Source organism: Ranitomeya variabilis, chromosome 5, assembly GCF_051348905.1.
Source record: "Ranitomeya variabilis isolate aRanVar5 chromosome 5, aRanVar5.hap1, whole genome shotgun sequence".
NCBI classification, from domain to species: domain Eukaryota; kingdom Metazoa; phylum Chordata; class Amphibia; order Anura; family Dendrobatidae; genus Ranitomeya; species Ranitomeya variabilis.
Genome location: NC_135236.1, coordinates 657,445,500 through 657,463,639, shown reverse-complemented (window position 1 = coordinate 657,463,639; position 18,140 = coordinate 657,445,500).

The window sequence follows — 18,140 nt, the reverse complement described above, 5'->3', positions numbered from 1 at the left end:
ACGTGGTGCCCTTGATGATGGTACGGAGCGCTGTGGGAGCCAAAAAACCAACGCGTTTCGGAAATGCTGCGGTTTCCTTCCTCAGGGTTGGCTCCCCCTGCGCTTTCTGGCTTTTTATATATGCTCAGCGATCTTATCCTCTAAGGGTTCAGTTGAATGCAAATAATTCTACCTCATTATTTAGACCCCTTGGGTTTAGGGTGTCCAATTCAAAGATATACCTAGTTTCTTCCCGGGACATCTGTTTAATAAAGTCCCCATTTCGCCAATCATGTTGAACTATTTTTATTCCTGTTACTTTAATTCCCTGTGTGGATCCTTTATGGTAATATACAAAATGTTTAGATAATGGGTGTGCATCATACTTCTTACGTATATTACTAAGATGTTCATTAATCGTTTTATGTAATGGCCGTTTAGTGCGCCCAACGTATTGTTTTCCACATGGGCATTCTAAAACATAGATGACTCCATGTGTATTACATGTTATGAAGTCTGTGATGGGAGATTCCTTACCATTATTTGATGACACACATTTTTGTTTCCTCAATTTCAGAGTTTTGCACATTTTGCATTTATGGCAAGGGAAGAAGCCATTGATTATTTGCTTGAATGGACCTTTTTTATTTGTTGCAGGATTAGGATTACGTACCGTTGGGGCAATAATTAAGCCCAAATTACGCGCTTTTCTGAACACAAACCGCGGGCGGTTTGATAATAGGTCCCCTATTGTTTTGTCTTCCTTCAGTAAGCCCCAGTGTCTATTTACAATTTTCCTCAATATATTAGTGTTGGAATTATACTGCATAATGATTGGTATTGTAATTTGGGTTTGTTGATCAGGGGGACGGAATCTGTCCTTACCTATTTTTGTGTTATTATCTACTTCACCCACAAGTTTTTTTGGGGGGATTTCCTTCACCTCTTCTTTTACCAACAGTAGAGAATTCCTATTGTACCCCTTGTTTAAAAATTTTTTGATCAGTTCATCCGCCTCATCCTCATAGTCCGCGGTGTTGGTACAGTTCCGTTTTGCTCTTATGAGCTGACTGCGGGGAACATTAAGTAGCCACCTTGGTAGGTGGCAGCTATTCAGAGAGATAAAACTGTTGGAGTCTGTGGGTTTCCTGTACGTACATGTCTGTAGTTTGCCATTATTGATAGATATGTTGAGATCTAGGAATTGTACCCTCTCTTTACTAGTTTGGGCAGTAAACTGTAGATAAAATTCATTTTTATTCAAAACATTTAAAAATTCTTTCAAATCAGTTTCCCCTCCCTCCCAAATGAAGAAAATATCATCTATAAAACGCAGCCACAGGGCCAGACCCGCGCGCAGCCCCCCCCCCCCCCCCCCGGTAGATGTGGGATTCCTCCCACCTACCCACATACAGGTTTGCATAGCTGGGCGCGAATCTGGTCCCCATGGCTGTTCCCCATTGCTGGGTGTAGTAGTTCTCCTTATGTTTAAAAAAATTGTGAGTAAGGATAAAATTGGCACATTCTTTAATAAAATTCACCTTACTTGTTGATAAAACTTGTGACTTATTCAGAAAATGTCCCATCGCCTCTATTCCTTTATCATGTTGTATCACTGTGTATAGTGATGCAATGTCTAGAGTCCCAAGGATATAATGGTTCTGCCAATGGAAATTGTCCAATATTTGTAAAATATGTTTCGTATCTTTTAGATATGCGGGCAATGACGTTACTATATTCTGTAAAAAACAGTCCACATAGTGTGACAAATTTGATGTTAGATTCCCTATGCCTGAGATAATTGGACGGTCTTCTGCAATACACATGGTCTACCACTTGGTGGCGCTATTGTATTTCATTGAAATCAGCTATTTGACTATATGGCAATTATTTATCTTTTATTAAATGAGAAATAAATATTAAGGGCTAGTAATTCATAAATCATGCATATGTTTGGCCATACTGCGTGGATGGGTGATATCTGATTGACAATACCATCTAATGAAATATTGAATTGTCTTCGATTTATTATAATTCCTTCAAGACTGATTGTGGAGTAATTGTGGTAAAGCGAAGTGGGAGACAGAATAATATGATAATTTTTTTTATTTTTTTTTGCCCACTGGTAACATATGTCCTGGAAATCATCATTCAAGTTTTGGAACAAAGCTCTACATGTTCGTTTAAAAAAAAAAGGGAAACAATCAAAAAGTTGCCTAGGGTATATGCTGTTAGTGTGTATTATTTCACTATTATAGGTAGTATTTTAGTTTCAGGAAAGAGGATAATATGAGATTTCATGTATTTATTTTTATTTTAATTATTATTATTTTATTTTAATATTTATTTTTATTTTAATAAAATGTTTTAACAACTTTTCAATACACTGCAATATTACAGTATTGCAGTGTATTGGGGAACCAATAAAATATGTAAAAAAAAAAAAATAAATATATATATATATATATAATATATTTTTTAAAATTTTATTATTGTTATTTTTTAATATACATATTTTATTGGTTCCCCCTAGGGGACTTGAACCTGCAGTCTTTTGATGAATTGTCCAATACATTGCAATACTATAATATTGCAGTGCAGTGAAAAATTACCGATCTCCTATAAAGCCTGTCACAGACTGGGCTTCATAGGCGTACAAACATGGCAGATAGATGGAAGAAGGATAATGTTGTGGCCCTATGGAAATCATATGATGGATAGATGCGTTACTGATCTGCAAAGGATGAAAAAATGGAAAAAAAAATTTCAAAACTTCTCGATTTGCTCAGTCTGGAGTATGAGCCATGTGCAGAAATCCCCGCACTAACAACCTGGGCTGCTATCAGTGTGAGGTTATTAATGGTCATCTGAGGAACCTTCAAGCAAATCATCAAGATCCGCTGCTGGCAGCTCCCTGTGTAATCACCGACCAATGAGGTCCCAGATGTGCTCAATAGAAGACAAGACTGGAGACGCTGCAGGACATGGAGCACAGCTAGGCCACACAGGCTGCTCACAGTAGCACCAGCACCTGGTGTAGTCGTTTTGAAAAACCGCTTCTAGGACACAATGGAGAAATGGCCGCACCACTGGATTCACCACCAAATCAATGTAATGGCGAGATGGTAGTACTCCTGGAATGAAGCCTAGAGAGGCTCAGCTACCATACAATATGGCACCCACACCATAATCCTGGGAGTAAGATTTGTGTGATGTTCCCTTGTGAAGGCCTCTTCATGGTGTTGCCCTCATGGTCTCAAGACCAATTTCTGGCTGTCAATAGGTCAAAGACAAAAGAGCTCATTGCTGAAGATCTCCATTGCTGTCTTGCTCTGCACCATGAAAGCTTTTGAGAGCGGTGGCGTGAGGTCAATGGACACCTGTAACTTGAAGCCCAATGTCATGCAAACGTCTTCTGATGGTTTGTGTAGTCACTGTTTGACGCCTTCGGCATCTAACTTACAGTATAGATCAGTCATGGAACCAGTGGTGCGGCCATTTCTCCATTGTGTCCCAGGAGCAGTTTTTCAACACAACAACGCCAGGCTAGATGTTACTCGTGGTACTGTGAGTAGCCAGTGTGGCCTAAACGTGCTACCATGGCCTGCAGCATCTCCAGACTTGTCTCCCATGGAGTACATGTGGGACTTCATTGGTCGGTGATTACACAGGAGCTGCCATCAGCGGATCTTGATGATTTGCTCGAGTACATTCAGCGTGGAAGAAGGTTCCTGAGACGACCATTAATAACCTCACTGATAGCAGCCGAGGCAAGAAATTCTACAAGTGACGCTCATACTCCAGACTGAACAATTCGAGATGTTTTGAAAATTTTGTTTCAGTTTTTTCACCATTTTTACGAGCAGTAACGTCTATCCATCCTGTGATTTCCAAAATTCCGCGACTTTTCCTTCTTTGTGTTGCATTTCAATGTTGAGGAAGTGTCTTCTGCGCAAAGTGTATCTTTCCACTAACTATAGATATGGGCCAGTGGGCTTAAAATCCAGTTCTTGCTCATAACCTGCCACCTTCAAAAATGGACACTTTTGGGCAATTTTCTAAACAATAAATATACATCCAAAATCATGGGACATTCCTGGCCCCACCATTATTGGAAGCAAATCTTAAATAGATCAGAAATGTTCTTCTTCATGCAAATTTTTTAAACATTTTTCCAACCTTAAAGTATCTGGTTTATGGAAAAATCTGAACAATTGAAAAGTATGAAGGACATCTAGTCTTATGAGCCCCCTTCTTTCCGGCAACATAAGCAGCACGGATGATAACATTTTATATGAGGTCATTTATAAATAAAATACAGATCTGTGAATATGGTAATTAAGTAAATTAACATGCATGATAGCGTGAAATGACATAATACCGCCTACAGATGCAGTAAACATTCCGCACCGTTGGATTCACGCGAGAAAACATTGCTAAATTCTCCACCTGGGGTTGGGGGGCCGTGTCCCTGAGTGGGAGTGCGGCATGGAAAAGTGTATATGTCTGACTCACTGGAGCTGACATCTGCACAGGATTCCCCCTAGATCTACAGATCCTGGTGACGAGTAGGATAAAGAGTGGGTGGTGGTCTTCTCGAAACTGTAAAATTATCTGAAAAAGTGAAAAAATAATTCCAATTGGAATTGTTCGAAAATTAAAGAAGAAAGAAGCTATGGAACCATTGATTCCGGGAGTTTGTTTGGCATGAGGTTGACTTCATGGTAAAGCTTGACAAGTAAACTTTCTTCTATGAGTCGATGATACCAAATTTATTCAGTCTTCTGGGCTTCGTGGGCTGGACTTCATAGGAGTGGAGACACGGGCGGCAGATACGGGGGCTTCAGTAAATGGGCGTTAAAGTGGCCTCTCTTTTGTTGAAAACCTCCTGCATGCCAAGGTCACCTTTGACTGTAGCATCTAAGACGTTAAACTGTTGAGATCGGAGCAAGCTCAGTTGCCCTAGGACAGTGTTCCCCCAACTCCGGTCCTCAAGAGCCTCAAACAGGTCATGTTTTTAGGATTTCCTTAGATGATGGAATTCTTGCCTGTCCAGATTCTGCAATTATCTCCTATACAATACAAACGAAATCCTGAAAACATGACCTGTCGGAGGCTCTTGAGGACCAGAGTTGGGAAACACTGCTCTAGGATGTTGGCTGTATAAGCTGTGACATTAGGGAGAGTATGACCACCAAGTGATAAGCATGTATATTATATAGGTTACAACCTCAAATAAAACACCCCAAACATAATGTAAACCCAGAATAAATGCAGAGCCCCAGAATGCCCAATTTGTGGACAGGTTTTCAGCATGGTTTGGTTAATTGTTCTAGCAAAATTGAGAGTGTTGGAAAGTATGTATACCTACCTCACCTTCCGTCAAATGCTAGGTCCATGTTCTCTTCTTGTTGACTCGTCGTAAATATTCAAGAACCTCCTCCATCTGATGTAATGCATGTAAATAGTCTGGTAGTGGGGGAGAGGAGGGAGCTGCAGCTGCAGTTTCTTAGCTAATGTGTCGATAAAGTAACAGATGTAGAAGGAAGGAGGAGCTGTACAGAGGAGACATCTGATTAGCTTACTGCTGAAAAGTTTTCCCATAACCATGTCCACTTTTCAGACCAATCTCTTTCCATGCCGTCTCCATACCATTTGAGCTCTGGATAATAATGGAGCCATATGGCGTGATGCACAAGGAAGCCGAGAAATGTTTTCGTGCTGAAAACTCAGCTGACGAGTTGTGGCTGGAAGAGATCGTAATGGTGGTCTGGGCCAGATAAAAAAGATCGGAAAAGTTTAAGGCCCCCATCACCTGTGAAACATCTCTCTATATAATCATCTAAGGGGTACTTCCGTCTGTTTGTCTGTCTGTCTTTCTGTCTGTTTGTCTGTAACTGAAATCCCGCATCGCTGCCGGCCGCAACCAATCAGCGACAGGCTTAGTCCGGCCGCGAATTGGCCCCTCCCTACTTCCCTCCAGTTAGTGCAAGTGTGTCGCCCCTTCGCGGACCAACTTTTTGCAGCGCCCCAGAGTCCTGGTCGTTGCAGTACTGACGCTCCGCCGCTAAGGGGAGTGATGGTACGTCTGATGGCACTAAATGAGTTCACCTGACCAGGTATCACAGTCACACACTACACTTCACACTCCGGCCACCAGGGGGAGCAAAGGGTTCTATGTATTAGGCCACTCCTCACACTCTGGTAAAACTGGGGGCTGGATAGGAAGTTAGGGAGAAGCTGACTGGGTTTTGCCCAGGTAACACCTTGTGAGGTTGCTCTGGAAGATCCAGGGGGGTCCCTGTCAGGGGTGGGATCCTGGCAGAGGCCTAGCGAACAGGACAGATCGTTACGGAGCCATGCCTGCACCTCATTGTGGTGGCATCTTAAGAAAGGACACGAAGCGAAGTATATTGTGGAGAAGTGAGAAACGAGATCACAGCACAAAGGAGAATAGAACCAGTAGGAGTCGTGCCCCGAGATCGGCAACATCCTACTGAGGCGCGTAGCCGGTGGCCGGAACGCCGAGGAAGTATTGGGCTCCAAGCATTAATTCAAACCAACGGCAGGGCAGTTAATTATAGGTTGGCTGCCTCACCTAAATCACCTAATGAAGACAACGGAGGCAATTGTGGGAGAGGGGCGTCTCTAGGGTCCCTATAAAATAACTCCAGGCCTACCCCGTCATACGGGTGCGTCCTATCCATATCATGTGGGGGACGGAGAGAAAGAACAGAAACATACACGACAGTTGTGAGGACTATCCCGTGGTGCTCAGCAGGGAAGTACTACAACACCCAGGCGCTAGAAGGTAGGCACTGATTTCCACCTGCAAAGGGAACTCTGGATGTGCCTTCGGACCGGCCGCTCTCAGCCAGCCCTGTTAGCAGTGCTCTGGATTGCGGATGCCGAAGCCTTCAGTAAAGAGGTAAAGAGACTGCAACCCTGTGTCCTCATTATTTACTGCGACCTACACCTTTTATTGGGCGCCCCTTAGCAGGACCACGGACCGGGTCAGGCCACCGTGACATCCTCAGAACCGATAGACCCGGTACCGAGTACCCCGCCATCCTGCGTCTGGGGGCCGCTCCATTTTTACTATTGATGCTGCCTATGCAGCATCAATAGTAAAAGGACATAATGTTAAAAATAACAAAAAAATTCTGCTATTCTCACCTTCCGTCGTCCACCGATGCTGCCGCCAGCTTCCATTTCCAGTGATGCATTGCGCAATTACCCAGATGACTTAGCGATCTCGGGAGACCACTAAGTCATCTGGGTAATTTCACAATGCATCACTGGGAACGGAAGCTGGTGGCAGCATCGCACGCATCGGGACAGCTTCGTTGGACGCTGGAAGGTGAGTATATAACTATTTTTTATTTTAATTTTTTTTAACAGGGATATGGTGCACACACTGCTATATACTACGTGGGCTGTTATATAATGCATGGGCTGTGTTATATACTACGTGGCCTGTGTAATATACTGCGTGGGCTGTGCTATATATTACGTCGGCTGTGCTATATTGTCATGTCGGACGCTGTTCAGACCAGGTCGTCCGACAGACAGCGGTAATTCCGCTTTTCTCCACTATGCGCTCATTGGCGTCGGCTAGATTTTGTCTAGCTGGTCCAGCTCCTTCCTATATTTGTGTTTATTTTGCCGTGAGCATTTATAGTGTATTCCTGTTTGACTGCGGTGTGGTGTATATTTTCTGTTATCCTTGTCTGTGCTTATTGTGGGTATTGGTTTATTAACACTTCACTGGGTGGAGGGTGGTATTCTCAGCCTAGGGTTAATACAGGAGATAGGGAGAGGCTGGAGCCCTGGACATGCACACCTTCAGTGTAAGCTTCAGGTAGAGGGTCAGTCAGGGTTCCCCTAGTCTGAGGGAAATCGCAGGGGCCCGGGTTATCACCTCATTCCTGCCTAGGTCTCCCGTGACATTATAATCGGCCTTAAAAAAGAAAAAAAAAAAAGGGGAAAAAAGGTTTCTTTTTCTTTTTTTTTTTTGTCATGGATTCCATGACTTCCATAACCTGCCAGTTGGAGGCGCTGTCTCTACAGGTCACTGAGCTGAAGGGGGCAGTTCAGCAGCAGGGTCTAGTAGTATCTAAACTGCAAGCTGAATCTACAGGCAGAGTTGCTGAGCCCAAGTTTCCTTTGCCTGAAAGGTTTACTGGGGAGGGCAGTAAATTTGTTTCTTTTCGTGAAGCTTGCAAACTTTATTTCCGTATGCGCCCGATCTCCTCGGGTAATGAGGCTCAGCGTGTGGGCCTGGTGTTGTCATTACTGAACGGTGATCCTCAAGCATGGGCGTTTTCTTTACCTTCTGATTCTGGTGCATATAGCTCAGTGGAGAGTTTTTTTTCTACTCTTGGTCTTATTTACGAAGATCCTGACAGAATGGGTTTAGCAGAAACTAAAATTCGCATTATCCGCCAGGGGGGGCGTATGGCGGAGGAATACTGCTCTGAATTTCGCCGATGGGCGGTTGATACTCAATGGAATGATCCTGCGCTGCGTAGTCAGTTTCTTCATGGGGTTTCAGGGAAGGTTAAAAAAGGCCCTTCTAAGGTACGAGACTCCTGCCTCTCTAGAATCTGCTATGAGTCTTGTTATCCGCATTGATCGCCGTCTGCGTCAGGGGGTGCAAGAGACGCTGCTTATGGGAGAGAGCGTGGGTTCATGTGAGGTTGCTGCAGGGGAGCCCACGGAGCCCATGCAGATTGCAGGGGTGTCTCTTATGAAGCATCGTGCTCCTTTGCTTAGGAAGCAGAGAGCCTGTTTTTGCTGTGGTAAAACTGGTCATTATGTCAATACTTGTTCTCTGCTATCTATGAAAAGCGCAACGGCGGAAAAACGTTTAAGCTCAGAGGGTGTGGAGGTGGCCAGTCTGAACTTATGTCAACTGTTGTGAATTCTGCTCTTGGGTTCCCTCCGGTGGTTGTTGGTGGTAATACAGTTGTCCCTGGGTTGCAATCCTGGGCAGGTGTCCCTACTGATTGCAGTGCTGACTGGGGTATTTAAGGTTGCAGGATTCATTAGCCCTTGCCAGTTGTCCATTGTACTTGGAAAGTTTGGATCTCAGTCTGGTTCCTCCTTTCCTGCTGCCAATTCAGCAAAGATAAGTTTCTGGTTTTGTTTCTGCAGCACGCATGCAGTGTGCTTTACAGATCAGTGCTATTCATTGTTTTTTCTTGTCCAGCTTGACTGTGCCAGGATTTTTCCAGTCAAGTTGGATTCTCAGGAAATGCAGAGATACGTTCCATGTCTTTAGTTAGATGGTGGAATTTTTGTATTATCTGCTGTGGATATTTTCAGGGTTTTATTACTGACCGCTTAGCATTCTGTCCTATCCTTTCCTATTTAGCTAGAGTGGCCTCTTTTGCTAAACTCTGTTTTCTGCCTGCGTGTGTCTTTCCTCTAATACTCACAGTAAATATTTGTGGGGGCTGTCTATCCTTTGGGGTTCTGCTCTGAGGCAAGATAGGATTCCCATTTCCATCTATAGGGTTATTTAGTCCTCCGGCTGTGTCGAGGTGTCTAGGATTGTTAGGTACATCCCACGGCTACTTCTAGTTGCGGTGTCAGTTTAGAGATTGCGGTCAGTATAGGTTCCACCTACTCCTGAGAAGGTCTCATGCGGCTCCAAGGTCACCGGATCATAACAGTCAACCCTCCGTTGTGGTCTCTAAATGCAGGCTCCCAGCCAAAGTTATGGTCGCTGGCAGAGAGCTGCCAATCACTGTGTTTGTGGATAGTGGTTCTGCCTCTAATCTTATTGATGAGGAGTTTGCGCGCACAGCCGGTTTCAGGTTGGAAAAGCTGCTTCAGCCTATCCGGGTAGTCACCATCAATGCCGCTCCTCTCTCACAGGGGGAGATTACTGAGTTTGTGGCTGAGGTTAAACTCCACATTGGGGTCCTACATTCAGAGCAAGTTACATGTAGGGTGCTCAGTAATCTGCCTGCACAAGTGGTTCTGGGTTTTCCATGGTTGGCTATGCACAACCCAGTGATTGACTGGAAAACCCAGGATATCATCCAGTGGAGCGGATACTGGCAGGAGAATTGCCTGGCCACGTGTGTTTCCACTGGGACTTCTAGTATTCCTGAGTCTCTGCTGGATTTCGCTGATATGTTTTCTGAGAGGGGTTGTTCAGAAGTGCCCCGACTTGGGTCTAAGGACTCTAAGGCGGATGCTTTCTCCAGGTGTTTTCCGGGGGAAGAACCTCAGGAAGAACCGGTTCCCATCCTCCCTAAAGGTGTAATGGTCTCGGCGTTCACGACAGTTGTTGAGGCTGAGGTTGCCGAGGTTCAGGAGGAAGTACCACCAAAACTGTCCTCTGTCGGGAGGAAAGTAAAACAGCGTCTTTTGAGCGTGGGTGCTAAGTACAGATGTGTGGCTGACAGTAGACGTGTGCCAGGTCCGGACCTGAGTGTGGATGACTGGGTGTGGTTGTCCACAAAAAACTTAAGACTTAAAATTCCATCCCTTAAATGGGGTCCTAGGTTTATTGGTCCATTTAGGGTCGCCGCTATCGTTAATCCGGTTGTCTACCGGTTGGAGCTCCCTACGGTTTATAAGATTCACAAAGTGTTTCACAGATCGTTATTGAAAAAGGTGGTGGGTTCTGTGGACGCTGCGGCGATGCCTCCTCCAGTCTTGGTGAATGGCAGTTTGGTGTTTGAAGTCTCCAGGGTGGTTGACTCTCGTGTGGTGCGCCGCATGTTACAGTACCTGGTGCACTGGCGTGGTTATGGGCCAGAGGAGAGGTCTTGGGTACTTGCCTCGGATATACATGCGGACCGACTGGTCAGATTGTTTCACCGCCGCCATCCGGACAAGCCCGGTCCTATAAGTCTTGAGGGCCCTGGGGTCCCTCGTAGAAGGCGGGGTACTGTTGTGAATTTAACTTTTTGGCTCCCTCTTGTGGTCACTAGCGACATGACACTTTGATTTTCTTTCCTCAGCTTGGTACCCACCTGGTTCGTTAGTCCAGGGGTGTTGCTATTTAAACTCCCTGGATTCTCAGTCTGGTGCCTGGCATCGTTGTAATCAGTTCCTTTCTGTTTGCTCCTGTCTGCTGGTCCTGGTTCTTTGCAAAATAAGCTAAGTCCTGCTTCCTTATTTTTTGGTTATTTGCATTGCTCTTATTTTTGTCCAGCTTGTACTAAATGTGATTCCTGATATTGCTGGAAGCTCTAGGGGGCTGATATTCTCCCCCCGTGCCGTTAGACGGTTCGGGGGTTCTTGAATATTCAGCGTGGAAATTTTGATAGGGTTTTTGCTGACCGTATAAGTCATCTTCCTATATTCTGCTATTAGTCAGTGGGCCTCTCTTTGCTAAAACCTAGTTCATTCTTACGTTTGTCTTTTCTTCTTACCTCACCGTTATTATTTGTTGGGGGCTTGTATCCAACTTTTGGGGTCTTTTCTCTGGAGGCAAGAAAGGTCTATTGTTTCCCTTCTAGGGTTAGTTAGTTCTCCGGCTGGCGCGAGACGTCTAGAACCAACGTAGGTACGTTCCCCGGCTACTGCTATTTGTTGTGCTAGGATCAGTTATACGGTCAGCCTAGTTACCACTGCCCTATGAGCTGGTTTTTTGTGTGTGCAGATTTGGTAATAACCTCTGAGACCCTCTGCCATTGGGGTCATAACAGTATGCCAGGCCAAAAGTAATACTTAATGCATTGCAGAAGTGGGATTATAAGAAAGGAAATTCTGAGTTTTGTTTTTTTTTCCTTTCTTCCTCCCCTTTATCTCTGAGTGGCTTGAGCTTGCTGCAGACATGAATGTCCAGACTTTGATTACTAGTGTGGATCAGCTTGCTGCTCGTGTGCAGGGCATTCAAGATTTTGTTACCAGTAGTCCTATGTCAGAACCTAAAATACCTATTCCTGAACTGTTCTCTGGAGACCGATTTAAGTTTAGGAATTTCAGGAATAATTGTAAATTGTTTCTATCTCTGAGACCTCGTTCGTCTGGAGACTCAGCTCAGCAAGTAAAAATTGTTATCTCTTTCTTGCGGGGCGACCCTCAGGATTGGGCCTTCTCGTTAGCGCCAGGAGATCCGGCATTGGCAAATATTGATGCGTTTTTTCTGGCGCTCGGGTTGCTTTACGAGGAGCCCAATCTTGAAATTCAGGCAGAAAAAGCTTTGCTGGCTATCTCTCAGGGCCAGGATGAAGCTGAAGTGTATTGCCAAAAATTTCGGAAATGGTCCGTGCTTACTCAGTGGAATGAGTGTGCTCTGGCCGCAAATTTCAGAAATGGCCTTTCTGAAGCCATTAAGAATGTGATGGTGGGTTTCTCCATTCCTACAAGTCTGAATGATTCCATGGCGCTAGCTATTCAAATTGACCGGCGTTTGCGGGAGCGCAAAGCCGCTAATCCTCTGGTGGTGTTGTCTGAACAAACACCTGATTTAATGCAATGTGGTAGAATTCAGACTAGAAATGAACGGAAAAATCATAGACGTCAGAATGGGTTGTGTTTTTACTGTGGTGATCCTACACATGTTATATCAGCATGCTCTAAACGCTTAACAAAGGTGGTTAGTCCTGTCGCCATTGGTAATTTGCAACCTAAATTTATTTTGTCTGTGACCTTAATTTGCTCATTGTCTTCCTACCCTGTTATGGCGTTTGTGGATTCAGGTGCTGCCCTGAGTCTTATGGATTTTTCATTTGCCAAACGCTGTGGTTTTGTTCTTGAGCCGTTGGTAAATCCTATCCCTCTTAGAGGTATTGATGCTACGCCATTGGCGGAAAATAAGCCGCAGTTTTGGACACAGGTAACCATGTGCATGACTCCTGAACATCGGGAGGTGATTCGTTTTCTGGTTCTGCATAAGATGCATGATTTGGTCGTTTTGGGTCTACCATGGTTACAGACCCATAATCCAGTTTTGGATTGGAAGGCAGTCTGTGTCAAGTTGGGGCTGTCAGGGAATTCATGGCGATTCCCCGCCGGTGTCTATTGCTTCCTCTACTCCTTCGGAAGTTCCTGAGTATTTGTCTGATTATCAGGATGTGTTCAGCGAGTCCAGATCCGGTGCTCTGCCTCCTCATAGGGACTGTGACTGCGCTATAGATTTGATTCCGGGTAGTAAATTTCCTAAGGGAAGATTATTTAATCTGTCTGTACCTGAGCATACCGCAATGCGTTCGTATATCAAGGAGTCTCTGGAGAAGGGGCATATTTGTCCATCCTCTTCCCCTCTTGGTGCGGGATTCTTTTTTGTGGCCAAGAAGGACGGATCTTTGAGACCTTGTATAGACTATCGGCTTCTGAATAAAATCACTGTTAAATTTCAGTATCCTTTGCCTCTGTTGTCAGACTTGTTTGCCCGGATTAAAGGTGCCAAGTGGTTCACCAAGATAGATCTTTGTGGTGCGTACAACCTTGTGCGCATTAAGCAGGGGGATGAATGGAAAACTGCATTTAATACGCCCGAAGGTCATTTTGAGTACTTGGTGATGCCTTTTGGGCTCTCTAATGCCCCTTCAGTGTTTCAGTCCTTTATGCATGATATTTTCCGGAAGTACCTGGATAAATTTATGATCGTTTATCTGGATGATATTCTGTTTTTTTCTGATGATTGGGACTCCCATGTAAAGCAGGTCAGGATGGTGTTTCAGGTTTTGCGTGAGAATGCTTTGTTTGTCAAGGGCTCAAAGTGTCTCTTTGGAGTGCAGAAGGTTCCCTTTTTGGGTTTTATTTTCTCCCCTTCTACGGTGGACATGGACCCAGTCAAGGTCCGAGCTATTCATGATTGGACTCAACCCACGTCAGTTAAGAGTCTTCAGAAGTTCTTGGGTTTTGCTAACTTCTACCGTCGTTTTATCGCTAACTTTTCTAGCGTTGTTAAACCTTTGACGGATATGACCAAGAAAGGTTCTGATGTTGCTAACTGGGCTCCTGCAGCCGTGGAAGCTTTCCAAGAGCTGAAGCGCCAGTTTACTTCGGCGCCTGTTTTGTGTCAGCCTGATGTCTCACTTCCCTTTCAGGTTTAAGTGGATGCTTCTGAGATCGGTGCAGGGGCCGTTTTGTCGCAGAGAGACCCTGGTTGCTCTATAATGAGACCATGTGCTTTTTTTTCTAGGAAGTTTTCGCCTGCTGAGCGGAACTATGATGTTGGCAATCGGGAGTTGTTGGCCATGAAGTGGGCATTTGAGGAGTGGCGTCATTGGCTCGAGGGTGCTAAGCATCGTGTGGTGGTCTTGACTGATCACAAAAATCTGATGTATCTCGAGTCTGCTAAACGCCTGAATCCTAGACAGGCCCGTTGGTCATTGTTTTTCTCCCGTTTTGACTTTGTGGTCTCGTACCTACCGAGTTCAAAGAATGTGAAGGCTGATGCTCTTTCTAGGAGCTTTGTGCCTGACTCTCCTGGAGTCTCAGAGCCAGCTGGTATTCTTAAAGAGGGAGTTATCTTGTCGGCCATTTCTCCGGATTTGCGACGTGTGTTGCAGAGATTTCAGGCTGGTAGACCTGACTCTTGTCCACCTGACAGACTGTTTGTTCCTGATAAATGGACCAGCAGAGTCATTTCCGAGGTTCATTCCTCGGTGTTGGCAGGGCATCCGGGGATTTTTGGCACCAGAGATTTGGTGGCTAGGTCCTTTTGGTGGCCTTCCTTGTCACGGGATGTGCGGTCGTTTGTGCAGTCCTGTGGGACTTGTGCTCGAGCTAAGCCTTGCTGTTCTCGTGCCAGCGGGTTGCTCTTGCCCTTGCCTGTCCCGAAGAGGCCTTGGACACACATTTCCATGGATTTCATTTCAGATCTTCCGGTGTCTCAGGGCATGTCTGTCATCTGGGTGGTATGTGATCATTTTTCCAAGATGGTCCATTTGGTGTCCTTGCCTAAGCTGCCTTCCTCTTCCGATCTGGTTCCTTTATTCTTTCAGAATGTGGTTCGTTTGCACGGCATTCCTGAGAATATCGTGTCTGACAGAGGATCCCAGTTTGTTTCCAGGTTCTGGCGATCCTTTTGTGCTAAGATGGGCATTGATTTGTCGTTTTCATCTGCCTTTCATCCTCAGACTAATGGCCAAACTGAGCGAACAAATCAGACTCTAGAGGCTTATTTGAGGTGTTTTGTTTCTGCAGATCAGGATGATTGGGTGACCTTCTTGCCATTGGCTGAGTTTGCCCTTAATAATCGGGCTAGTTCCGCTACTTTGGTTTCGCCATTTTTCTGCAACTCTGGTTTTCATCCTCGTTTTTCCTCCAGACATGTTGAGCCCTCTGACTGTCCTGGGGTAGATTCTGTGGTGGATAGGTTGCAGCGGATTTGGAATCATGTGGTGGACAACTTAAAGTTGTCACAGGAGAAGGCTCAGCGTTTTGCCAACCGCCGCCGCGGTGTGGGTCCCCGACTTCGCGTTGGGGATTTGGTGTGGCTGTCTTCTCGGTTTGTTCCTATGAAGGTCTCCTCTCCTAAATTTAAGCCTCGCTTCATCGGTCCTTATAAGATTTTGGAAATCCTTAATCCTGTGTCCTTTCGCTTGGATCTTCCGGTGTCGTTTGCCATTCACAACGTGTTCCATAGGTCCTTGTTGCGGCGGTACGTTGTGCCGGTGGTTCCTTCTGTTGAGCCTCCTGCTCCGGTGTTGGTTGAGGGCGAGTTGGAGTACGTGGTGGAGAAGATCTTGGATTCTCGTCTCTCCAGACGGAGGCTTCAGTATCTGGTCAAGTGGAAGGGCTATGGTCAGGAGGATAATTCCTGGGTGGTCGCCTCTGATGTTCATGCGGCCGATTTGGTTCGTGCCTTTCACGCTGCTCATCCTGATCGCCCTGGTGGTCTTGGTGAGGGTTCGGTGACCCCTCCTTAAGGGGGGGGTACTGTTGTGAATTGAACTTTTTGGCTCCCTCTTGTGGTCACTAGCGACATGACACTTTGATTTTCTTTCCTCAGCTTGGTACCCACCTGGTTCGTTAGTCCAGGGGTGTTGCTATTTAAACTCCCTGGATTCTCAGTCTGGTGCCTGGCATCGTTGTAATCAGTTCCTTTCTGTTTGCTCCTGTCTGCTGGTCCTGGTTCTTTGCAAAATAAGCTAAGTCCTGCTTCCTTATTTTTTGGTTATTTGCATTGCTCTTATTTTTGTCCAGCTTGTACTAAATGTGATTCCTGATATTGCTGGAAGCTCTAGGGGGCTGATATTCTCCCCCCGTGCCGTTAGACGGTTCGGAGGTTCTTGAGTATTCAGCGTGGAAATTTTGATAGGGTTTTTGCTGACCGTATAAGTCATCTTCCTATATTCTGCTATTAGTCAGTGGGCCTCTCTTTGCTAAAACCTAGTTCATTCTTACGTTTGTCTTTTCTTCTTACCTCACCGTTATTATTTGTTGGGGGCTTGTATCCAACTTTTGGGGTCTTTTCTCTGGAGGCAAGAAAGGTCTATTGTTTCCCTTCTAGGGTTAGTTAGTTCTCCGGCTGGCGCGAGACGTCTAGAACCAACGTAGGTACGTTCCCCGGCTACTGCTATTTGTTGTGCTAGGATCAGTTATACGGTCAGCCTAGTTACCACTGCCCTATGAGCTGGTTTTTTGTGTGTGCAGATTTGGTAATAACCTCTGAGACCCTCTGCCATTGGGGTCATAACAGGGTACTGTCATGTCGGACGCTGTTCAGACCAGGTCGTCCGACAGACAGCGGTAATTCCGCTTTTGTCCACTATGCGCTCATTGGCATCGGATAAATTTTGTCTAGCTGGTCCAGGGCTAATTTACCTGGTGATCGGATTGGAAGCTGGGCCATGCCCACTGCTTTTAAATAGTTCTCCTGAACATTGGGCGTCGCCGATTATAGCTTCAGTCTAGAGCTTGGTTATCTCGGTCTTGTGTGGTGAGCTAGTGGTTGGAGTATCGTATCTGGTGGAGTATATTTCCCTTTGTCTTATTTACTCCTTCCTATATTTGTGTTTATTTTGCCCTGAGCATTTATAGTGTATTCCTGTTTGACTGCGGTGTGGTGTATATTTTCTGTTATCCTTGTCTGTGCTTATTGTGGGTATTGGTTTATTAACACTTCACTGGGTGGAGGGTGGTATTCTCAGCCTAGGGTTAATACAGGAGATAGGGAGAGGCTGGAGCCCTGGACATGCACACCTTCAGTGTAATCTTCAGGTAGAGGGTCAGTCAGGGTTCCCCTAGTCTGAGGGAAATCGCAGGGGCCCGGGTTATCACCTCATTCCTGCCTAGGTCTCCCATGACATATATATTACGTGGGCTGCGTTATATACTACATGGCTGTGTTATATACTATGTGGGCTGTGTTATATACTACGTGGGCTGTGTTATATACTGCGTGGCCTGTGTTATATACTACGTGGTCTGTGCTTTATACTACGTGGCCTGTGTTATATACTGCGTGTGCTGTGCTATATATTATGTGGGCTGTGCTATATATTATGTGGGCTATTATATACTACGTGGCTGCTATATACTATGTGGATGTGTTATATACTGCGTGGGCTGTGTTATATACTACGTGGGCTGTGTTATATACTGCGTGGCCTGTGTTATATACTGCGTGTGCTGTGCTATATATTATGTGGGCTGTGCTATATATTACGTGGGCTGTTATATACTACATGGCTGCTATATACTACGTGGGCTGTTATATACTGCGTGGGCTGTTATATACTACGTGGCTGTGATATATACTACGTCGGCTGTGCTATATATTACGTGGGCTGTTACAGTATATACTGCCTGGCTGCTATATACTACGTGGGCAGTGTTATATACTACATGGGCTGTGTTATATACTATGCGGGCTGTGTTATATACTGCGTGGACTGTGTTATATACTACGTGGCTGCTATATACTACGTGGCTGTGCTATAAACTATGTGGCTGTCTGTGTTATGTGAGCTGTGCTATATACTACGTGGCTGTCCTATATACTACATGGCTGTGCTATATACTATGTGGCTGTCTGTTATATACTACGTGGTTGTGTTATATACTACGTGGCTGGCTGTGCTATATACTATGTGGCTGTGTGTGTGTTATATATTACGTGGCTGTGTTATATACTACGTGGCTGTTATATACTACGTGGCTGTGCTATATACTAAGTGGCTGTGCTAAGCGCAACATACATACATACATACATATTCTAGAATACCCAATGCATTAGAATT